Consider the following 26,052-nt stretch of genomic DNA (forward strand, 5'->3'; position numbering starts at 1 on the left):
GTGTACATTTTCTTAAAAATCAGCAACAGTCGAGTGAAGAGAAGAAGGTAGAAAAAAAAAAAAGAGAGAGAGAGAGAGAGAAGGCGAGATAGCTTCCCATTTTTATCATAAATAGCCAGGCAACCGTCTTTGTTCATTCATATCCATGCCTCATTAAACAAACAATTATCTTTGTCACTTACGTAAAGCCGACATCCTCCAACACCACACACACACACACACTGCTAGAAGGACCGAGAGAGTCACGTGACACTCCATTATATACTGTAATTGTGAAGGAAGGGAACTTCCTACGTCTCCACTAAACGAACTGATCCATTGCTCAACCTTCTCTCCTTCACACACATGCAAAAAAAAAAAAAAAGTTCGACATAAAATGGATGTCAGCAACGCCAATAAACGGAAGCATAAAGGGGGTGGCATAGAAGAGGGGGGAGGCTTTTCACTCAGCTCGCATTCCTTCGTCTCATGTGTTGGAGAAAATAAAATACACCGTTAATCACCAGGCGGCCATCTTGGCTCGCTTGTCAGGCTATAGCTTGTAATAAGCTATAGCCTACTAGCAACCGTTCTCTACCTTGTTATACTTTCTGTGTCGTTCATCGGTAATGACTCTTACGTTCGTTCTTTCGCTCGTGCTTAGTACCGAAGATATTTGACTAAGGAAAGTAAAACGTAACTTGATTCAGGCAAAAGATGATGCGGGACGGGGGGGGGGAAGTGAGGACGGATTACTTCTGCAGATTTCAGATCGCTATAGAAACAACCCTTCTTCGCTGAAATAATGAGAATGAGAAACAAGGTGGTGGAGTGAAGAAGAGTAAACAACTGCATGATTTGTTTACAATTCCCAGATTCTTGAATGTCAAAGATGAACAAGAAAATAATCTAGTAAGATCTCTATCTTTGGATAGTCTTACGTGTTTTATGTTTTTCTTTAATTTCCCTTTAAAAAAAATTAAGCTTATGATCAATTGATAATAATTTTTATATTTCATCTAATAGAGAATTTAGCGTAATAAAAAGTGACAAAAATTATAAAAGGATATTTTTGTGTGTTGTTATTATTATCTGTGGGTGCAGAGCTGAATAAGATTAATTTTATAAAAACTGATAAAATATTTTTATAGTACGAGGATGTTAAAAACTAATATGGTATTCTCATCATCCTCCCATTTTAAAAATGTTGGTACTGTCTTAGAACGCCATCTCGTGGTCATAAGATGAAATAAACAGTACAAACGCTTTCTTCACCTTCCATTCTAAGTTCTCTAATGATGCTGTGTTTTCAAGTGTAATGTTCCTTATGGTGTGACCCTCTCTCCCGTCCTTATATATATATATATATATGACTGTAAATTCGTGTCTTCACGGGGCTGATCTGCATGTTCTGAGAAACGAAAAACTCGAGTTTCCGGTTGAAAAAAGCCCCTTTCTCCGTATGAGACATCATAGACTGGAATCGAACTCAGCTCTTTACGACCAAGCTCTTCGTCTATGCCGATTGAGATATTGAAGCTCTTCTTGCATGAAGATAATCTCCTACAATTTATGGTGTGTGTCAATAGATTGTAAAAATTTTCAATTTGAATAGGATAAATAGGATTCTTTCAGGGCAAAGCAGGATTCAATTAACATTCAATGTTAATTGAATCCTGCTTGAATTGAATCCACGTTTATAAAAATCTCGTTGTGATACGTTAATATCACAATCACACTTCGTTACTTTAGACTAGGGCTGTCCAACCTTAGGTAATCCGAGGGCCGCATTAAAAAAAAAAAAAAAGATTTATCCGAGGGCCTCATCCAGAATAATAAATACAGTACATATATTAAATTACTTGGAGAGTCCTACCGTTAGTTAGTTTTTATTGAAAGAGTAGACAAGAAACAATAATTGTTTATTTTTGTTTATTTCATTTTAGTGAGAGCTCTTCAGTAGTTCGGCTTCGTTTACCAAAGTACCACTATCAATTTCGATGCTTGTAGTTGCCAATCGCAGTAAATTTGCAAGAGAAATTATCTGTCAATGAGCATCTGTACTATGATTTAATGAATTTCAGAGTCGAAAAAGCGCTTTCGCAAAGATATGTGGTAGTAATTTTAAAACTTCTTCTCCTTTTTTACTTCTGTTAGTATTAAAAAAAAAGTGTAAGAACACTTCTTTGACACATCTAATATTTAAAAAACACGTGGGTATATAGTGATGTAAAAACACCAAATAAAATTACCAACATCGAGATTATCGATTACTGATAGAATTAAAATATCTAATACGCATTCGATTCAAATTGTTATTTTATTTTTTCGCTCGTGAAAATCAAAATATACAGGCGGGCCACACAAAATCGTGCCGCGGGCCGTGTTTTGGACAGCCCCGCTTTAAACCATTACTCAGTTAATAATATGTGCTCTTTAGGTATTGTTGAGAATCTCGTTGCCATAGCTACAGTTGTTCTAATGCTTACATTTCACGAACAGACCGATAAACTAAGTATTTGATTACACGTATTTTATACACAATGATAGCAATACTAGTAACATGTTGCGTAAGAGGTGGTTACTCTTTCTTAGTACATTTCAGATTGTTCACTTATTAGACTCAATAACCTGTCATCGCGGCCAAGTAACTGCGCTTTATAGAAACCTACATAAACACACTCTAATAGACTAGTTAAGTAGTTTATGTGCATTGTTTGATATGTATGTATACTTGTCAACTGCACGTATTCTGGAGACAGTTAATATGTCTTAAGAGATAAAAAAAAAGTTTTCTGAGAGGGGTGGGGGGAACTCTATAACCTTTATATAAAACCGGCTAACTCACATTCAGTTGAAAAGCTGTTAAAAACGTTTGCATTGTAAACGGGATTAGAGTCCAGGGACTATTTAACCGAGGGGTGGTGAAAAGAGAGAGACGCTGAGGCTTTATGTTGTTGATTTTCTTTATGATCTGCTTCCTATACAAGACTACGTGATTTTTCTCATTCATATTGGATTATTTATATTGTAAATGAACCGCATTCAGATAACTGTCATGAGTAATTCCAAAGATGGGGAAAAGATGCTTCGGACTGTAGGAACTAATCTTACTTCAATTTTACTCCGTTTTCACTTGATTAAAAAAAATTAAGATTCTAATCGTAGAATCAAGTATAAAACCAAGTACAAACTTCTGTCCAGTGCCTGGTATCTGCTCCGTGATTCTAATGCACGTTTCACTCATTCCTTCTTTCTTTTTCGTTTTTTTTTGTCAACTTTTATGCCATCATTATCTTGTAAGAGTGCAAATAATGGGTTTATATGATCACTTCAATAAAAGGTTAGTTCAACTTACCTTTTAGATATAAAACTAAGTTGCATCCAATGTGGAAAAAGTCGCACATGCCTGAAACGATCCTCCAGTCGACCAAATACTAGATTTGCTGTCACACAGCGGATAAATAATAAATGACCAATATATACAATAGGTTACTGCACGCAACTACATACTACGTAGAAGCCTCTTGCATCTATAGATAAATATACTATTAACTATCATTCAAAAAATAGGACTACACTTGGCAGTTTTACTATCTGTTTTTCCACTTTCATGCAGGTGGCCATCAAATAAGATCTCCGAATTCTTTCTACTCCTTCAACATTTTTTGTATACTCGCGCGCGCGCGCGTGTGTGTGTGGCCTACATTCAACTTGCATCAAGGGCGCTTTCACGAATATTGAACACCGAGAAGGTTTTTGCAACCTTTCTACAAAAGCGAGGGATCTATTTTTATCTTTTTCCCCCTTACCTGTAGCACAAATCTCCCTTCTTTTTTTTTTAATTCCGTCCCTGTCAGAAAGGTCAAGCTGTGGAGAAATCTAAAAGAAATACTTGAGTGACATTCCGAGGAACGAGTGGACGAATGCTGTTCATTTAAAAGTTGATTACTTGACAGCGTGCGCTAAAGAAGCACGAGCGGAACGAAGAGGCACGAAGCCGCTGTCATGAGCACGGAGTGCAGCGGCTCCATTAGCCCGAAAGATGTTCAGTCCTCTTGGGAGACTGGAGTATTGAGTAAACAGAGCGAGCGGAAATAAGAGAAAAACATTTCCCTTCATGACCAGGGTAACCACCGAGGAGGCAAAAGGGATGCAGACGGGGGGGGGGGGGGGAAGGCAGCTAAAGATCTACAGTTATTAGTTGGAGATGCCAAGAGAAGTACGGAAAACTCTGTTAAAAGATGTACGTAGATGGATTACTTGCTCCTGGTTCTGTCTTTTGTCATGACGCTAGCTGCACTTTATATCTCTTTCTATTATATAGCGTTATCTGTTCTCTCTTCCATCTGTCTATTTATTGGGGAGATACTATTAATCTTTACGTTATGTTCAAATACGCTTTAAAGTGAAGATTGTTTTCCTGCACATCACTAGTGTATTGCAGGGAAGCATCGACACTATCATCATGTTTTTCTATAACAATTTTTTACTCTTTTATTCGAATACTTCTAAGATTGCAGTTATAGATTTCATAAAGTGCTAAAGGCTTCAGCATACATTGAATAAAAGCTCTCTATTTATTCATAAGTCTAAATATAGATTATTCACAAAGTGATGACTTTTGATAAGCGTAATCCATCCGTAAGGCTTAATTGGAAATAATAGCTCTTGGGGATTAAATATAATCTCCCGGATGATGGAAAAATTCCGGAATTCGTCCATAAAACAATATCTCACTTCGATAAATTAATCTTGGTTGCTGAGAAGCGCACTCCTCCATCAATTGCGATAATTTTTCGGAGGATAAGACCGACATTCTCTGTTGCCATGGATACCCGGTAGATTACTCCTGTCCAAGCTGTCACTTGCTCGTCCATAAATAGAGATTTAATAGAGATATAAAATTATGTCAACATTTAAACCGCATCCTCCAAATCTGGTGTCTGAGATAAGGCGGAACGTCCGTAGTAGGATGGGAAGGTTTTCCTCCTATCCAAAAACGACAAAAACCATCCTCATCGACAGAACGACACTAATCGAAGATGACAAGAAGTGTGAAAAATTAGGGTGCTGGATAGGATGAGGTTGTCGTCAAGGGATAAATCTCTCTCTCTCTCTCTCTCTCTCTCTCTCTCCTTCATACTTCACACACACACACACATACAAAAGGCATCCAGTGAACCAATAATGGGAGAAAAGAGCGGTGGCCATAACTTCCAACTGCTGTATGTTGATGATGATTTCGGTGGTACTTTGCAGGAACGTCATCGCATTAAACTAACTGCCTGACATCAACCGACAAGCATTCTCTCTCTCTCTCTCTCTGTCTTTTTTTAACTACTTTTGTGAAGAAGAAAATAATCGATTTTATAAATATGAAACATTTCATTATCATAAATCTTCCTTAAGTGATCAATGGATCGCGATATTGAAATGCATCCCGTAAACAACGAATAAACATTAGCGCTTCATTTAACCTTTTAACTGTCAAAAAGATAATTTTTTTTTTCATTTGCAACAGAAAGCAATCTACGGTTCAGGTAAATGATGAATTAGAAATTGCACATTCAGACCACATCGAGTCGAAAAAAAAAAATTTTTTTTTCGAGTTTTGTCAAACTTAAGAATTCTTACATCATTAGAGACTATTATTTTTCTCCATTTTATTAATGATTAACACTAAGATTGAGGTAAATATTTCAGGTCAGCGAGTAACAACTTACAAACCCGTCAGTCGGTTATTTACCATTTAGGCTGCTCGCACACAATATTGAGAATCGTAATTCCCAAAGACACAAGTTTTCGTAGCCTTAATTTGAAGTACTTGCTGTTCAATGGATTAGAAGGGAAAGAGAAAAGAAGTGGCTGATCAATTCGACCAAAATCTAATATTCTTACTAAATCAAATAATACGTTATTAGCAAGATTAGTTACGCTCATCAAGTGCTTAATGACAAAAATCATGGATGGTGAATTAAGGAGTAGGGGATGCTCAGTTCAGTGCTTGCACTTTATCATAAGACCCTCTGAAGTAGCAACAAACCCTTTAGGCTGAGATGCGAGTATTACACTTAAAGCTATTAATAAGGAGAAAGTTGTGCTAGCAAACAATTATCTGAATGATAGAAAGTGGGAATAAATGATAAGCGGTTCAATACTTTCTTTTAAAAATGCAACGGCATTCTGAAATGGAACTTAAGCCATCGAAAAGAAAACTTCAATAAGCTCTCAATGATGTTGCCATGACACGAGATACGACTCTATCGACATGACAGGGACTTATCCCAAGAAAGAGTCCTTTCCACAATATCTTTGGTCATTGCTCACCAGTGTTTTCATGGCAAAATCCTTTTGTGCAAAATGAATTAAAGAGTCCAATAGAGGTTTTTCAGACACCGATGCGTATCGAAGTAAAAAGAGGAAGAGTGGACAGCATTCAACAAAACCCTTTTGTTTACTTCTCCGAAATGAGCTGGTCGGAACTGTAACTATCACATTCAACTTTTATAGAAGCTTCTAAGAAAGAATTCTTGTTCTCTTTCTCTACAAGCCGTCATAAGAACTTTACGCAAAATGACAACGTATTTGGTGATGAATTACACTATGATACGATGCGATGGACCGTCTAGGTAAAAATGAAAAATTGTCCATTCAAAGCATGTTTTAGTAATGAGACATTTCCTTTCAGTAGGATGATGGACGGGTATGAAACTGAAGAATGAAAGGCGAAACTCCTTGCTAGATGATTGAACACATTAAACCGAAAGTTGAATGTGTTTTGAGCTCTGACCTATGATACCCTATATCAACCCTTCCTCTTCAAAAATAAATTATCATATTGTGAATTTATCTTCCCCAACTGCAAGAAGAGGGACCGAATACTGTTTACTGACAGAATGGTAAACATCCACATGCACACGAGCAGAGGCGGCTCGTGCATAGGCATTGCAGCACATCCCCAATTTTTCTCGATATATAAATATATTAATTAATTTATTAATATTTGCTTGTAATATTTAATTTTACCATCAACAATCCCATACAATTCCCTTATTTTGTATAAAAAATAATAAAAATTCATCTTGTAGCACTTAGGAGGGCGAAGGACGCTAACAGCACTGTGTTTACCACAGTGTCATATTGATACGCGCGCAAGCATATGCACGCCATAGTGAGATGCGAGCTATTTAGCGTAATGCTGCACTGTCCATCGCGCAGTTCCACTGTTGTTTATATGCAGTTTGCGCCAGTAGTAGAGTGTTCGTAGTGCTTATCGTGTTTACTACGTCTCTTTAAATATTTAGACATTACAATTAAAGACATAACATTTGTTATAGTTTTTATTTTAGAACATTATTGGGGTTATGATAATGGATTTTATTTTTAAGTAATTTTGTATTATACCAAACTATATAATTTTATCGATAATAAATAATACTTTTTCATGTTTAATTTTTTTTTTAATTTTTACCATAATTTTGATATTTTATCCAAACACGTATACACTGTACTTACAGTGTGTATGCATATTTCGAAAGTTGCAGCACCCACGATTTCAAGCCACGAGCCGCCACTCCCCACGAGTTACAATATTCGTAAGAGAAAGAAAGAAAAAAGAATGCAGTATTTGTTTGCTGGTCGGTTTGTCTCTTCTGTGTGTGTGTGTAGAAAAACCCGAGTTTGCGATTGGGGAACCCTCCCACTTCATATGACACTAGCTAATTCTACTTCGACTCAAAAATCTTAACGAGACTCGAACTCAGATATCTTCAGCCAAAGGGCTTTGTCTGAGAATCTTCCGATGAAGCCTGACCCCGTACCCCCAAATAGAATGCCAATTTAATTCCATTACAATAGCAACTGATTCCAAGATATTCCTTCTATCGACATAAGAGTTTCATCTTTGTATGTGTTTATTTTTTATTTATATTCTATATATTTATTTATTTTTGTAAATAACATTTAAAACAGCCCAGATCACTACGTTCCACCCCCCCCCTTGATGGCGTGTTAATTTAAGAAATAATTGAAAATTAAAATAAATCTGAATTTAGTAGTCCAAAATGCAGTGGTTTTTCCTCTGTAGTTCTCGTTCAAAGGAGAAAGGCAGATTTTCCAAGTAATCAGATCAAAGCTGATTATCTGGAAACATTGACTAACCACTGATAGGAAGAAACAGAACGGAGTGTAATAAATCCCACAGATGATGGTGAAAAGACAAGCACAGAACATGACGAGAGGATTTAATACTAAGCATATACAATGGGCACACAAATAGATCACCTGTTGCACGGATATGGTTTAATGATGACTGCAGTCGGTTGCTTGTTTATATAGTATTCCTCCCACCCCCAAGCAATTTGTCGGTCTGGGACTGTGCTGTATGTTGGTTACTTTCGGTCTCCGTTTTTTTTTTTTTTTTTTTTTTTTTTCGCTCTTACAAAAAATACCGATTTTAAACATATTTGGCAGTACTTGATATATTTTGTAGTATTTGTGCGCACTGTGTTTTAGGTCCAGTCTATTCCATTGCCGCTCTACACAGACTTAAATCTCCTGATTAAAAGCCAGTAATAACAATAATAAATTAGCGCTATTCAGAGTTGGTTAGGTTAGTTAGTTATATCAAAGGAAGATTCAGAGGACGTATCATGGATGGATTCGTCTTTCTCATCTCACAAAGAAAACTTGTAATTCAAGACTAGGTAGACTATTCAGTCATTGTTCTGAAACCACCCTTAGGATATATATATATATGCGCCGAATGGAACTCGCACACACACACACGCATGGGGGAGGGGGGAGATGATAACAAAAAAGAAAAAAAAAAGTGGAACCAAATTCTTTTTTGTAGATATAGTCAAGCGATGTAAATAGATACGAAACGAGTACCGCTAGAACTGCCGTATTCAGCGAAGAGGTAACTGATTGACACATTTCAAGGGTTGTGTCTTTTAATTTTTCCCTGTCTGCGGGCCAAACTTGCGTGTCCCAAATTCGAACTTTTGGAGCAAAGTTTCGACGAGGTTGGGCACGTTCATTGCGATATCGTTTTAGCCCGCAGCCACATCATTACCTTCTGTCACCTGAGTGGCGACTCGACCCCGAAAAGCCTAAATAGGGTAACGTAGATAAGGAAAGGTACCTACTTTTTTTCTCCAAGGCATCATCAAGAAGGGCCACTTGCTGTGTCTGCCTTTTGACTTGCCGCTCGTTCATTGCACCACTCGGCACTTGGAAATGGAGTGTCACGACAAGATAGCGCATCTTTACGGCAATGCAAGAACTTTCTCTGGACATCCATGGAAAAAAAAAGGGGGGGGGGCAGCGTGCATACTTTTTGGCAAAGTTGTTTTTGAAAGTTTAAGCGTTGTTTTGTTGAGATGTTGCTTGGAGAGATGTTTACGTCATTGCGCAATTGACATCAATATACTTAGCATATTCAGAAAGAAAGATCGGACGAAGAGGAAGTGAATGCGCAGAATCACTAGCTAAACATTTGTTGACAATTTTCAATGGATTAATGTAAAAAATGAAGCGTTATTGTTCAAGATAGGCTTAATTTCATACAAAAGGTTCGACATACAAATCCTATCCTGAACCTTTTACCAATCATATTGTTACAAGTCTGTTTAGACTTTACGCATGTGCATTTCTATGCATGCTTTTTACAACTCCATTTTTTGTAAAGATTAATTTGAAAAAAAAAATTATTTTAGTGAATTTACATAAGAAAATTTATAAAATAAAAAATAAACTTTGAACTTAAATGAAATATTAAATATTTCTAAATAAACAAAAATAATATAAGAGTTTAATATAACACCTTTTTTCTATTAATATCATATTCATTATATAGAAACGTCTAGAGGGATGTTCTGAACACGATATGACCAGGTAGTCATTGTGTTGTAAACAGGGGACTTTGATAGTTGATATAAATTAAATAAAATGTGATTTAAGAATAAAATGTGATTTAAGGAATTTTGACTAGTTAATTTACTAGTAGTAAGTAGTTTTACTACTATAAACAAATGGTTTATTTTACAAAGAAGTCTTTTTTATACACGAAAGAATCAACTACATAGGTAAGTCAACAAATTTCAAAACAAGGGCCATACGCTAGGCCTACTGCCATTGTTTCATTGCTTCATTCACTTCGTTAGAAACTGTCTACTTATTATTGTGGTAAGGGAAAGACATGTCCTGCTCTACAGAACAAGGCTTCGGTCTAGCCATGCACCGTACGAAGAACTTAATTTTAAACAGCTTCTGGTAATATTTAAATATGTAGGCAATTTGCTTCACACTAAATGGCCAGGAAAAGGTTGTAGTTCATGAAATAAAAGAAGTTGATACAGATGACTCTCAACTCTTAGAACTTCTTCAAGACAGCGCTAGCGAAATAGCAACAACTGCTGAGGATAATCCCCTTACTGACCACACCGATTATCAGGAGGTTCGCGCTCGCAAAACTGCAGCCTCTGAACCACCCAATGCGGATGGAATGGAAGAAGATGGTCCTGTCCCGGACTCTCCTACCTCCTCAAGGGAAAAGATACCCCCGATTATTCTGCGTGAAAAGAATAAATGGATGCGCTGAGGACTACGATTATCCAGATTATCCTACAGAGGAGGCGGCACTGCTATTTACATTAAAAATTACATCAATCATCGCTCTATAAATATTCCATCCACCATTAATCTTGAGATTACAGGCAGAGAAATTCCCACGTGCACAGTGGGAAAACTAAAGATTTTCGCAGCATATAATCCTCCGCAAAAAACATCACTGTTTTCAGATCTGAATGCTGTACTGGTCAACAGGGAGCCTGTCATCATGGCTGGCGACTTTAACTCTAAGCATCCTGACTGGAACAGCCGTTCCACAAATAAAAATGGTCACATCCTCGCTAACTACTCTGGATCCAACAATGTGGTTGTGGCAGGCCTCAAAATGCCTACCTATCACAACACACACAGTCGGGCTGATGTACTAGACGTAACTATCCTACAGAATGTAAGATTCCAGTACCTAGTGTAGTGACTCTAAATGATCTTTCATCTGACCACAATCCCATTCTATTAAAGCTGGGAAACCAGGATAACCTGGCTCCTCCCCCCCCCACACTCATATATACCTTGGGATAAGCTATCCAAAGTATTCCCAAAATATATCGGTCCTGTACCATTGATTACATCCACAGAGGAAATTGAAACAGCTATGAAGGATCTAACTAAGCAAATCAACACTGCCGTTGCAGCAGTAACTATTTCCAGAACTACCCTCATATCTAATCACTTGCCAGAAGACATTATGAGCTTGATCAGAGAAAAGAACAGAGCAAGAAAAAGATATCCCAACAAGCGAGCACCTCAAGATAAAAGAATCTTGAACAGATTCAACTCTGCAATTGGAGATGCCCTCACAGCGCACAGAAATCAAATTTGGGAAGGAAAATTGAATTCTATCTCTCCTGACAACCACTCCAAATGGAATCTTATCAAAAACATCAAGAATAAAAACAAACCTCTTCCTCCTCTCCAAACAGATACTAGCCTTATCCAGATGCAGACAAAGCCGAGGAAATAGTAACATCTCTAGAAAAGCAATGCAAACCCTCATATGACCATCTCGACTTCAATCACATATACAAGGTCCATCGACATGTTAGATCTTCGCTTAAACTTTCTGTCACATGCCCTAGTCAAATTGCACCCACATCACCTGTAGAATTATACGACATAATCAAGAACTTTAAAAACAAAAAGGCTCTGGACCTGATGGAATCACAAACAGGGTGATAAAACTAGTACCCCACACAGCTATTGTGCATCTGACTAACATTATAAACTCTATCTTACACTACAAATATTTTCCTTCCCACTGGAAACTAGCAGATGAAATTCCAATCCGTAAACCTGGAAAAGACCCTCGATCACCTCAAAACTACAGACCAATTAGCCTCGTCTCTAACCTAGGCAAAATTGCCGAGAAAGTCATTCTCACTATTTTCCGAGAACTAGTGCACAAACTAAACATTCTTCCTGAGGAGCAATTTGGATTCCGACAATCACAGTACCACACAACAAGTATACATATTAGTAGAATATGTTACCACGGGATTTAACTGGCGTCAGTGCACTGGGGCTGTTTTTCTTGACATAGCCAATGCATTCGACAAAGTTTGGCACTACGGTTTGCTATATAAAATGATAACATCTGGAATGCCATTGGAAGTGGTTCACCTGATCAGATCATACCTCTATGATAGGCGCATGCAAGTTAATTTAAATGGCACACTCTCCATACAAAAACGCATCTTGCTGGTGTCCCACAAGGATCACTACTGGTACCAACTCTTTTCTCCATTTATATGTGATATCCCGCACAACCCACTGTCATCTATCAAAGCTTTATATGCAGATAATACAGCGATATTAGCCAGATCTTTAAAACCGCACCTTGCAATCAAAAGACTGCAGGAAAATCTACTGATAATTGAACAATATTACACCAAATGGCGACTCAAAATAAATCCTCAGAAACGCGTAGCCGTACTGTTCGCCAGAAGATCAATGCTTCCTACTGGAGACGTTCTCCTGTTTAACACAGAAATCCCTTGGCAGTCTGAGATCAAATATTTTGGCATATTGCTGGACAGAAAATTGACTTTCAGCTCCCAAGTCTCAATGTCTAAAGACATCAAAAATCATTGCACAGCTCTATCCGCTAATAAACAGAAACAGCAAATTGGGCACCAGAATCAAACTACTTACATATAAATTGATGATAATTCGTCCTATACTCATCTACGCTTCTCCGGCTTGGAGTCATACCGCTAATACTAATATCCTCAATCTACAACGCGTGCAGAATAAATGTCTCAGAATAATCCCGAACGCACCATGGTTCATACGCACTGTGCAACTTCACCGGGACACAGAAGTCCCCTATATTTATACCTTCACGCAGACTATAGCAACTAAGTTCTTTTCAATTGCATCTGTACATCCTAATAATCTAATTCAACTAGCTGCAAATTACGACGAAACAGATTACACCAAGTACAAAAGACCAAGAGCTATTTTAAACTGCAACCTCAATGATTAATCCTCAGGGTGAGCAACAGGCTCATTAATATTTTCCCTCATCAGACAGCGGGGAATATGAAAAGCATCTGCTTCACCCTTTAAGCCAATAAAGTTGAAGTTCTGAGCACTTTGATCAGTACTTGTTAATCCAGTTGATCCAATTGAATCATTTGTCAAATAATCAGCTCGATCGTCTTTGCACATTATCAAAGCATGATGATGATGCTTTTTTAGGTAAGATGTAGTGAAGGAATTAATCTTTTATCTTATGTGATCCACGCAGTTATATACACAGAAATTCACATTTTATGCTAATTTGCATATACAGACGTGGGTAGTTTTACGAGCAATCTCAAAAGAATTTCTTGTTTAATAAGACTGTAATAGCACCATCACACGTGTATCCCCCGAAAAAAAAAAAAAAATTGTACAAATATTTCGTTATGCATATCGGAAGACATTATCGCGCATGCGTTAAATTGGAATCTCTCTATACGTGCATTCACATGTTAGTCAAATGAAAAAAATTAAAAACAATTGAGATGAAAATGATAATTAAAATAAGGTAATTACAGTACGAACTTTTTTAATACAGTTGAGGGTAACAAATTACCAAAATTTAGAATAGCAAGGCAGTCGTTAACGATTAAGGTTTGGTCGATGAAGTAAGGCTTAAGCACTTTAGTTGTATTAACGTTCACGTTTGTACATAGATCTGTGTAACAGTTCGGTGTTTTTCCATTGGATCCTGTGGCTTGCGTTTTCAATTTCATGATTTAATAAGTCGAATGTAATCTTGATGTTAACAACAATTAAATAATAATTGTAATAATCAAAAGTATTACATTCATAATTACGAAATTCAAGTATTACGTATAGAGAATCTGAAAGAGCTGAACACACGAACAAAACTATATGCCACAATAACCATTCCCCCCGCCTTTTTTTTTTTTTTTTTTAACAGCTTTCTCTCCAAATTCCCCTAGAAAGATCCATTCGAGTGTGTACAGTTTGCACTGTACGAAATTATAGCATTAAAATATTTGCTGTTGCTCTGTTTGTTACTAGCAGATTTTCAAGTTCGCTTGTAATCAGAAAAGTTATTCTAAAATGAGTAATGTAGAGTCAGTAAAAGAGAAAAGTCCTATGAAAACCCCTGGAAGAGAACACCAACTCAAGGCAATATGACCTCTAGAGAGTTCCCACTCAGGTAAGGACACTTCACTTCCCTCTGAGTTTGAGACCAGCACTGTTAGTATTGGCCAATACATTCAGATGAACAAGAGAGTGTAATCAACGTATCGCTGACATTACTACTTGGGTAGCGATGTACCTGAGCAAACTGAATGTACGTCTTCTTCAGAACATCGCTTGCAATACAATTATGATCACCTGTGGGGTAAAAACCTGTAGGTTGCAATGCACAACTTAAATGTAATAAAGAAAGCATATCCTAGACCATATCGCAGACACTTCGACAACATCATCGCACTGAGTTAAACCAAAATGCGAAACGTGTGAAAGAAATCTGAGTCCTGATTAATATTGTTCCAGAATATCATATAATTAAATGATAAACCCAAAGGACTTGCAAAGTGAAGGTTAATAGTATAAGCGTGTTTGGGATGCGGTATCAAACACGTGTACAGTTCTTCCATAATGCACTTATCAGATTGAAACGAGGGTTTGGTGGGCGTCGTGGGAGGAAGCTCCACACTTTACGCATCGGTACTTAAGCGGGTCTCCGAAGCGTTGGCGAGGAAGACGAATCAACGCAAAGCATCCTCCTTCCCATACGATTCCGAACTTAGATCCTTCCAGTAGAATCCAGATACAGCAGCTCCTGAATTGGCGCAAGTGCCGTGATACACGCGGCTGTTTTTCTTCCCCCCCACTTTTTTTTTTGTGAATGACAGTCAACATATCTTCGCTAAGTAATAACAGAGTTATGTAGGGGGGGGGAAGGCATTTATTTATAGCGCCCTCTATTGAATTGCGCTGTTTATAGATGTGGAACGTGCATTAGCAAACAAGGAAAAACCCGTAGGTGGTTGACCTGCGGGGTAAAAGCAAGTGGAAAATATTCGCCGAACCCTTGAAGCAATATTCACCTTATTAAGGGAACAGGAGCTGGAACAAGACCAAGTCGTTACGTTCGCGCGTGTGTTTTAGTAACAAGATTTACACGGCGAGCAGAGCTGGCTCCAAAAGTGATAATCGAGATGGAGTTCTCTTGCATCGGAGTTCACCAGGAGAACGGAGAATACACGGACTGTTGGGCCACTGCCAAGTAATTCTTCGTGTAGGGATGAATGGGAGAGAGACATTCGCAGTCCTGGGAATTCGGTCAACTCTTTGTACACATTAAGCGTATTGCTATGCACAAGAAAAAGGAAAAGATTAAAACGCACCACATAATAAAAGATGGAAAACTGATGCAGATATATTAAAAAATTCCAAACGAATCTGGTTTATGTTTTCTGACATTTGCAGTTCTTAAAGCTACATGAGTTTAAAATCTGGTTTTACATTTTATCTCCAATTTTACAGATGAGCTTCTTTTCGTAGTTTATCTTCAACGGGTACTTTTTCTTCATCTTTAGAATGTTTTCTCTTCATCCTCATCTTCAGAAATGCTCTTTCTTCATCCTCATCTTCAGAATGTTTTCTCTTCATCCTCATCTTAAGAAAATGCTTTTTCTTCATCCTGATCTTCAGATGCTTGTTACTTCATTTCAATTTTTCCAATAATGCATTTATCTTCGTCTTCATCTTCTGATGATTCTATTTATTTTCATCTTCAGTGGATACTTCTTTCTCTTCATCTTCAGTAGATGCTTTCTCTTTCTTTTCGTCTTCAAAAGATGCTTTTTCACTTCATTTCAATTTTTCTAATCATGTGTTTATCTTCATCTCCATCTTCCGAGAATGCTTTCTCTTCAAAGGATGCGTTCTGGATCACCATCTTCAGAGTATCTGTTTCACTTCATTTCCATTTTTCAAATGACGTATTTATCTTCCCAGGATGTTTCTTTTCATCGTCATCTTTAAACGATGTTTCCTCTTTATTTATATTTTCGGAACGATGCATTTATCTTCATCTAATATCTTTCGAGTGTGCACTTTCTTCATCCTCATTTTCAAAGGATGCTTTAACTTCATTCCACCTTCAAAGGATGCTTCTTTCTCCATTTCCATTTTCCAATGATGCATTAATCTTCATCTGTATCTTCCGAGGTTATGTTTTTCTCTTTCTCTTTAGAAGATAGCTTTTCTTTTCATATTCAGGGATGCTTGTTTCATATCATTCATCTCATCTTCACACAGAAAATGCCTTTTTTCATCTTAGAGATATGTTAGTATTTAAAGTGCTGATCGCATAAATAGAATAGTTAAAATATCAGTTCAAAGCTAAAAGAGACAAATATGCAACGAATGACCGTTCTGGGGATAATTATTTTCATTCAATAAACAGTTTAAAAATATGCAGCAGCAATTGGATTTCTTAAATTCTTTTTATGTTCTGTTTCATAAAATAAAAACTGTCATTAAATTACCGTAGTTTGAAATTACTTGTTCTTTTAATAGCAATACCTCGAAGGATTGAAGGTTATAAAGGTAGGGAGAATAAGTTTGTGAGGTGAGAGGTTAGAATGCTTGCAAATTGTAGTATCTTTGAAATACTTTTAAATGGGGGGTTCCTTCTACAAGACAAACTGATTGGTTGATCCGAAAAGCGGTATGAATTGAGTTCTGAGCCTCCTTAGCTCAGTCGGTATAGACGAAGCCGTTTGGTCGAAAAGACCTGGGTTCGACTCCCGTCCATGGAGTGAGGAACCGTTATCTGGTCTCTTTCGACGAAAGGTGAGTTAGCCGGCCTCATAAGGAGTTAGGGTTTTTTCACCCGGAAACTGGGGTTTTTTGTCCACCAGAACAGGCAAACCGGCCCGTGAACACACGCATCGACAGACGTAAAATACATACTTAATCCTTCATTAGGAGGGATTAAGTATGTTCCTCAACCAGTCCTAAGGGACTGTTGAGGAACAGGGATAACCCCCACACGAAATAAATAATTGAGTTCTGCTGTCGAATTTCAGAAGAGAAAGAGAAGAGAGAATTACTTGCAAGTTCGGTTCCTGTGAAAGTATGTTCAGAAGGAGCAGAAACTGAGCATTTGTTAGGAGAGAGAGAGAGAGAGAGAGCAGATTCTGATCGCTTTTTACTGGATTTGTGAAAGAATGCCCTAATTGGAACCCGTCACTCAGGACATACGTTGACCCATCGCACGCCTCCGGGGGAGTAATTAAATATCTACTCTGGTACACGGGATACTCCTTTGTTGAAGGGAGCATTTTAGGGACTTTTTTTCATGTTGGGGGGGGACGACTTGTACAGTATTAACAGCAGTTGCTCATTCGCTACTGTATACAGGCTTTTTTCTACCATTTGGTTGGAAAGATCCAGGTTCGAATCCACTTGATGACGCAAAGCACTTGTGTAATGGCTTTTCAAGTAAATGGAGGGTTCGGCGGTTTCATCGCAACACAGGAAAACCTTCTAGAAGAAGAAGAACAGACAAAATGTTTTAGTACGCATAAGATTAACCGCCTGATCCTACCAAAGACAGTTGTGAAAACCGAGGAAACTACAAAAATAGTTTAAAATATTAAAAATAGTGTGTGTGTGTGTGTGTGTGTGTGAGTGTGTGTGTGTTGAAGGGGGGGGGGATTTATCTACCAATCTTTCGCCCACCGCCTTCCAGTTGTACATATGAACAATCTTCTTTCACAGCCTGCAAACTCTATTGATAGTTTGCAGTCATCTCTAATGTAACAAGATCACAAGGCTATTCACAACCATGATTAGATTAAAAAAAAAAAAGATCTGGAAGAAATGTTCTTAGCGGCTTAAGATGTCTTCCTCATTTATTTGACTTCTTTGTCGTTCTACTTGTTTCTTACTTTTCTAACAAATGAGAAACACAACAGCTCTGTTTCGAACACTCTCTGACTCTAATCTATTAAGAATTCTCTGCAGTTACTGTAATCTTTGTTAGGACGTCTTTGTTTTTTCATCTGCCTTTTAGCCGATATTTTGTTCTTGTTTTGGCATTACGAAAAATCTTAATGTTTTTCGTAATTATTAGGACAATAATTAGGTTCTAGAATCCGTTAAGTGGCCGTAACAAGCTATTAGGCCTAATACGAAAAGGAAGATCGTAACTGTCATAATAGTTCTGTTAAAACAACTGGATTTGATTTTCGGACCCCCCCCCCTTATTAATCTTACCTGGTGTGACGTAATTGCGACTTATTCTTGAGACTTGCAAGCATAGTCAAAAACTGAATGTTTTCCTCGGATGCGGCTTTTAATTAAATGATGGGGTATCAGTTTATGCCTTTCTCTTCCCAAACACGATCTCTGTTTTGTTAAGAGTCATGCTGCAATGACGCCACCTACTGGACAAAAAAAATTATGTGAACCGATTTACTAATAGAACAGCTACTAAAGAGACATAGAAACCTAGGATTCGCTATTTGCGTTCCTTCTGGCCATTACCAAGACTGTAATATCACCTTTGTATGCTACAGCTACAGCTAATACATGTATCTAGATCATGTATATCTATATATATATTTTCTCTCTCTCTCTCTCTCTCTCTCTCTCTCTCTCTCTCTCTCTCTCTCTCTCTCTCTCTCTCTCTCTCTCTCTCTCTCCACTAATTACCGCTTCCGGTCTCTCAGTGAATAGCACTCGAAGTACTTCCGCCGTAGCGCGAGGTACCTCATGCGGCCAATAAAACGGAAGTAAGATCTGTTTACTGTTACATCAGATGGACCCCGTTGTAATTCCTTAATCTGCTAACACCGGACAATGTCGACTACGATTTTACCAGAAAAGCTGATTATGGGAAAGAGGATTAATGGTGCCATTGTAAGTCTCGAGGAGAATCCACCGACATGTACGTAGAAAGGCGGGGAAGGAATAAAAAGGAAGACAGGGATTGGGTTGGGGAGGAGGGGGGTTGTTGCGAGTCGCTGAGCAAACAAATAGCTTCTACTGTAGGCAGTTATTGTGAGGTTCACTAAGAGGTAGCTTTGATTTCTCCTTTTAGGGATGCGGGTTGGCGCGTGAGAATGGGAATGTTATTGGGAAAAGATGCAGTAAATGATGATTGAGACACGGTTCTTTAAAACGTAAATATTTCTTCTCCCCCTCCTCCCGTATTGTTTTTCTATTGAAATAGTTGAATGTATTGCTAATAATGCTCGTGCGTCAACAGAACATGCAGAGCCGCCATGTTTTCTATAAATGACAAGAAAATTGCTTCCAGGACGGTATCATCCTTTAGGATGATGATACCGTCGTCATCATCATCTTATCATCTTAGGATGATGATAATGGCTGTGATGATGGTAATGACCATCATCCTGGGATGATGGTGTGATGGCTGTTTGGTGATGATCACATCATCATACCACGAGGATGATGTGATGATCGCATCATCCTCGTGGTATGATGATGATGATGATGATGACTTGATGCGCTGTCCGTGATCACTATTCTTTGATTTCAATGCCATAATTGAAAAGGAAGAAATTGTAAAGACACCGTTGGCGATCAGAGCCTTCATCTAATATCTAGTGGCAATGCGGTAAACCTATCACGTCTTTGGTATAATCTAATTGCAGGATGCAAACCTTTAACGCAGAGAAATACACGACAGATAAATAATATGACGTATGTATAGCAGATGAACAGTGCCATAAAGAAATTCAAATAATAAAAGACATAAAGTAGTATTTGGAATGTAACCACGGTAGGAGTATTTTGTAGTATAAATCCTATTTATTAAATGAGAGTTTTAAAAATTAGAATAAGTACAATATAGAAAAACTTTAAAATAGTGAAACGAATGTCAAGGAAATGAAATAAAAGAAACTGAAATCCAGAATGACAAATATAAGTGACAATGATGACTTACAACTATATAAGGTGAAGGAATAAAAGAGAAATCTTTAAGCATCAGAACCCTAATTAAACTGAAAAATTGCTATAAAAACACCAAGAGATGAAAATTGATGGATAAGGAAAAAATAAGGAAACTCGACATTGCCACAGGATTAAAAAAATAAAAATAAAATAAAAAACTGCAGAAACATACGAAATATCAGCCTGCAATAAAACAGTTAGGAAGAAAGAGAAGCAAAAATTACGAATTATTAATAGTATAAAAATAAATAAATGAGAGTTAATGATGGCGTATGAAAAGACTGAATGCCAAAGGAAAATTTGACGTTCAAATGATATTATACGAATGAAGTGGAGATCTCTGACACAAGCAGGTGAGTTAGTCGGTTTCATACGGATGGGGGGGGGGGATTCATCTCCCTCAAAGCGGGCAACCCGACTAGAACTGAAGCAATTAAGTCATACTATAGTGGCCTCATAGTCTTAGTTGCTTCGACCAGAATTACAAACGACAACAACAATAATCCGATCCAATGCTGTGAATTGTTTCAAAACTGGAGAATAATAAAAGCTGAAATTCAAGATGGAATCGTAGAACAAATCGGAATTGGAAGGGAAAGTTTGTGAAATTGGTATGATGATTGGTAGGAAGCCACACCTTCACACTGGGTAGCTTCATTCGTACTGCTAATGTGTAAAAAATCGGGGATCTCACTATTACTACAAATTATAAAATACTATCAACATCCTGATAATTCTAGGATGATCCCCTGGGATAATTCTGTAACCAATAAGAAAGGTACTTGAAAAAACTGAAAATAGGAAATATAAAGAGAAAAAAAACCTTTACACTTCCTTTTCTGATTTTCACAAATGTATGTAGCAGAAAGAGAAAGAAAGAGAGAGAGCAGATATCATATGAATATTATTGAGACCAGCAATGTCTTTAAAAGATTCCGTGTTTAGTATTTAGAGCTGACTTCTCGAATTATCGAACCCTTGCTTCATCTACGGTTCCAACGTATCGTGGATTGACAATCTTACACGGGAAGGATTCAGATAAAAAGATTTACAACATCAAAACTTCTTGTCTGCATAGTTTGAATTTGTCAGATTAAAAAAAAAAAGAAAAAAGAAAGAAACCTGAGCATTCCTGTGGCATCTGACCACGAGAGTATTTTCGAAGATGCAAAGTAAACATTATGGACCTGCCAGTGACAGGTATGTCATCACGAGAAGAAAAGATAAAGTGTCACAGGAGAGAGGGAACAAATGCTTATAACAAAGAGGCTTACAGATGTTTAATGCTTAAAAAAATATATTCAAAGGGATTAATTATTTCTATTAATTAAGTGACATTAAATATGTCAAAGAGCGCGAATTTATTGCAATATACTGTTAGTATTTGAATAAGAATTTGGATCATGGATACTATCTAGAGCAGAGCTTCCCAAACTTATGGATGCCACGGTCCCCTTGGAAAAATTAAAATATTTCACGGCTTCTCATCGAAAAAAAAATCGTAATACAGGCATATATTATTATAATATTTATTGTATTTATATTCAATACTACTTATATTCAAGATTTTGCGTTTGTAATCTTTTTTCGTGTTTCTTATCAATACCTTTAAAATGAAACTTATATGAATCAGCATATATTTATTAATATTCATTAAGCGCCGAAATACGCAGGAAGCAAAATTTGGGAACCAACACCAGTGCGTGATTTTTTCCATTAAAATATAAAAAAATAACAAAAAACAAATAATAATTAATAGAAATTAAATACGTTTCTTTTAAGATTAAAAAAAGAATTACTTAGTCTTAAAACATTTTAAATTTGTTTTCATTATTTCACGGCCCCATCAATAAAACTTGCTTCCCCCCCCAAGGGGGGCTGCGGCCCACAGTTTGGGGAAGCGCTGATCTAGATAACCAATAAAAAATGATACAAGAAAGTGCAGCAAAAGATTGAAACCCAAACAATGAATGGAAATGCACAACAATAAAAACTGAACAATGAACAACAGTATATTCAACGATATAATATATACGAACACGTGAATTTGTTTATATTGCATAAAGTAGGAAGCATAAGCACTCAATATTCTTGCTCTATGGGAGGATTTTTTTTTTGGGGGGGGGGTTTGTTTTTTTAGTAATTAAAATATCTCAAGTCACCATAGGCTTAATGTCGTCAAAATTATGCAAATTATGATTATAGTTACAGAATTATCCATTATGTAACTTCATCTCATTCTAAATATCCTCTTAGTAAAGTAAGAATTAATCAGGGTATACTTTTTGTGGTAAAGATGAGGCCTAATTCGACATTATTAATCCACTTTATCTCACGTTTTCCCATTTGTATTAATAATTCAAATACGATTGAACTATCTTTAACTTGGACGAATTAAAAAAAAAAAAATCTGTTTAAGAGTGCCAAGTGACGTCACCTCACTTTTTTTTTTTTCTTTCTCTGTCTGTTGGATATTTATAGATGCTTCAGGCTTCGGCAAGGAACATTTAAAGGCACCCTGTCTGCCTCTTATGACACTACCACATGAGGGTAGGCAGCTAAAAGTACTTCAAATCCTCCGACATACGCCTTCACGATGTGGGTTATGTTGGTAATATTTGACTATGGACGGAAAAAAAGGGAGGGGGAGGGGTTATGATCACAGGGTGTGAGAGGAGTGTAGAGAAGAAAGACGCCGTGTATACGTACGAGTGCTAGCCACGGAATTTGACGATAATTTCGTAGGCACACTTGACTCTTTGTTCCAACCGTTGTCATTCGGATGGTTTTGGAGCACTAAACCGGAAATGACGAGGATCGTTTCCGTCACATGAGAAAGCAGTCAGCCCTCAATGGGATTCATTTTAACTGAAGGGTTAGTGTAAAAAGCACGAGGCCAGAAATAAAACTGTCTGTGACACTAAATAAAAATAAAAGAAAGGGATATTAATTTTTTTTTTTTTCTGCACGAATTCGCTAAAGCGTGTCAATTCGATTCTTATTTCAAAAGCATTCTTTGAAGGATTAACCCAGTCGAATTTCTTTTGCTGGATTTAGAAAAGGACGCTCTACAATGGATGCAGCTTTCTGTTTAAAACTACTTATAGAAAAGAAGAGAATTTAATTTGGAAACTCATCTTTTGTTTATAGATTACGAAAAAGCATTTGACAAAGTAAAAAGATATATACTGCTTGATATATTACAAAGAATAAATATACCTAATATTTTACTACATGCAATATTAAATATATATAAAGATAATGAAATAAAAATAAAAATAAATGAAAAGTTGTCTAAAAAACAATCTATAAACAAGGAGTAAGACAGGGATGCCCTCTGTCTCCAACACCTTTTCAATATTTACATTAATGAAATATTAATACAGTGGAACACCTTAAACAATCACGGTGAAGAAATTTCCCGGAACATCAAAGTAAATACGCTATTATTTGCAGATGATCAGGTAATAATATCAGATAAAGAAGACAATTCATAAACAGCAATAAATATATAATTTAAACATTATAGTAGAACAGTTTGGAATGAAATTTTCCACATCATTATAAAATGACAGATAAAATTAAAACAATGGCATTTTGTGGACAAACTCCAATTAGAAGCAAAATAGTTATTAATAATAGAACAGATAAATACTTTCAGTTATCTTGGATGTGAAATATCATATGAAGGAGAAAAAGACATAAAATTAAAAACTTCAAAATTTTTAGAGATTATAGGCCTGATAAATAGAACATTCAACCCAAATATAGTACAAAAAGAAACACGCTTGAAAATATGCAATACTTTAGCAGTGCCCACATTATTATATGGCACTGAAATTTAGACAATAAACAAAGAATAAAAACAAGTGAAATGAGATTGATGAGAAGAACTGCAAGATGCACATTATTAGATCAAAAGCGGAACGAAGACATTTTAAAAGAACTAAAAACAAAATCAATAGTAGAAAAACTAAATAATTATAAACAAAAATGGATTGAACATGTAAACCGAACGGCCAACACCAGATATCCTAAAGAAATACTAAAATATAAGCCAAATGGAAAGAGAAGGCAGGATAGACCTCAAAAAAGGATATTGGATGGATAATAAGACCGGAACAGACCAATATGGTCTATACCCGTAATTAGTGTTGTGATGATGATGAATTTATTTTGCCACCAGGGGGCACTACTATTATTACTGAATCTAAAAGTGCTCATTTGTTCCACTGAGTTTCATACTCATTCCCTACTTAGGATTAAGGCTAACTGGTCTTTATTATTATTATTACTATTATTACGGGCGACTCCAGGGAGTCTTTAGACTCATCGAGGGAGGTCCTAAACATGATGTCCACACAACTATTCGGCATTCTCACAGTATCTATTATACCTTGCCTTGAACTCACTCACCGTCATAGCATACACAACAGACTCTGGCAGCTTATTCCACTCATTCACCACTCTAAAAGTAAAAAACCCAGCTCTAACACCCTTACTCACCACACTCTTGCCCAGCTTCCATAGATGTCCCCTAGTTCTCCCACCACCAGTCCTGATCTCAAAAATATCGTCTGAATTAATCCTATAGAAACCCTTGAGCAATTTGAATGTCTCAATCATATCTCCCCTTTTCCGCCTATCAACCAATTTCTGCAACCCACAAATCTTCAACCTGTTCTCATAAGGTTCATTCCATAGATCTGCTATCATCTTGGTCACTCGCCTCTGGATCCTCTCCACCTCCTTCCCATCAAAAAGAAACCTAGGTGACCAAATTGGGCACAGTAGTCGAATCTTCACGTTTCAAATTTTTCTATTATCAGCATTGAATTGAGTGTAAAATTATAATTCTAGAAATACACATAAAAAAACAACAACCGAACATTTAAAATCGTTCTACAGAAATCCAAACATAGAAAAGGGCAATGTGTAGTTAGGCTTAATGAGATTCTGTAGGAAATATGGGTAGTATGGGAAGCTACCATTATTAATTGGTGGAATGAAAACACGTGGTTTGTAATGTGATATGACCACGTGACATGACGCAACACAACGATGAAACAAACATATCAGCCAGAAGACAATTATGAATTTTCTATGAAAATCAAAACGAAATTGACAAGCTGAACTGATTCTGTAGATTGCTGACAACACGTGATTATTTTACAGCTAAAACAACAATAAAAATGAAACTAAATTGAACTATTCTTTACCAGCTTATATTTCGTAAGATAAATGCAAACATTATTGCTTTTAATCATTCTTCAATTTAAATACATCTTACCTTCCTTTGTTTTTGATCGAGACGGCAAGAACTCTTATGATGTCGACACACCAAGTCCACGTGTTCTCGGCGAACTAGAAAATTCCGCCAGTTTCTTGTTGTCCGGTAAGCAGAGGCTCCGGAAGCTGGGGGTTACGAACTTTTTATCCCCTAAATCTAGGGTAGACAGCCAGGCATTCACAAATTCCGTCGAACAAAGAAGACGCTTGCTTGGAAGATAGGGTCTTAAACAGTAATTGCCTACGACGCCCTCTCCGGGGGGGGGGGTGATAAAAAAAGATTTTTTTTTTTTTTTTTTATCTTCGTCTATTCGTTCCGTCAGTTAGGTCCGAGCAAGGACGTTGCATGTGCTTATAAATCTGCTTGTAATTCCTAGAAAAGAAACGTGGGTTCGGGATTTAGGGGGGAGAACAATTTCTGAAGGCAAGTTTTGCAATGTCATTGTGTGATTAGCGCTTCCATGCAACGGGAAATCCTCACTCCCGTAAGCCAGTCAACTGTTTGCCTCAACAAAGTCCGGAGTCGAGTAATGGGGAGGCGTCAAAACGAACGGCCTCCCTGATGTGGCGTTTAGTAGGTGTGGCCTTTCGTGCGTCGACTAGATGCACATGTGCCGGGAGCGTCTTGGCGTTCCGCTACAGTTTACTTACCAGACAGATAGAGAGAAAGAGAAAGAGAGAGAGAGAGTT

General features: G+C 37.1%; 1 protein-coding gene across 1 annotated transcript in view; it reads right to left on the bottom strand.

The window, feature by feature from the left end:
• Positions 1 to 26,023, bottom strand: part of LOC150105683 (zeta-sarcoglycan-like) — a 96,020-nt gene extending 69,997 nt beyond the window's left edge. The window contains exon 1 of the mRNA XM_090395009.1: positions 25,364 to 26,023. The gene's annotated coding sequence lies outside the window, so the exon portion shown is untranslated. The remainder of the gene's footprint in view (positions 1 to 25,363) is intronic.
• Between the last annotated feature and the right edge of the window lie 29 nt (positions 26,024 to 26,052).

Source organism: Typopeltis vanoorti, chromosome 6 (assembly GCF_054136105.1).
Source record: "Typopeltis vanoorti isolate ZY-2024b chromosome 6, IOZ_Tvanoo_1.0, whole genome shotgun sequence".
NCBI lineage: Eukaryota > Metazoa > Arthropoda > Arachnida > Uropygi > Thelyphonidae > Typopeltis > Typopeltis vanoorti.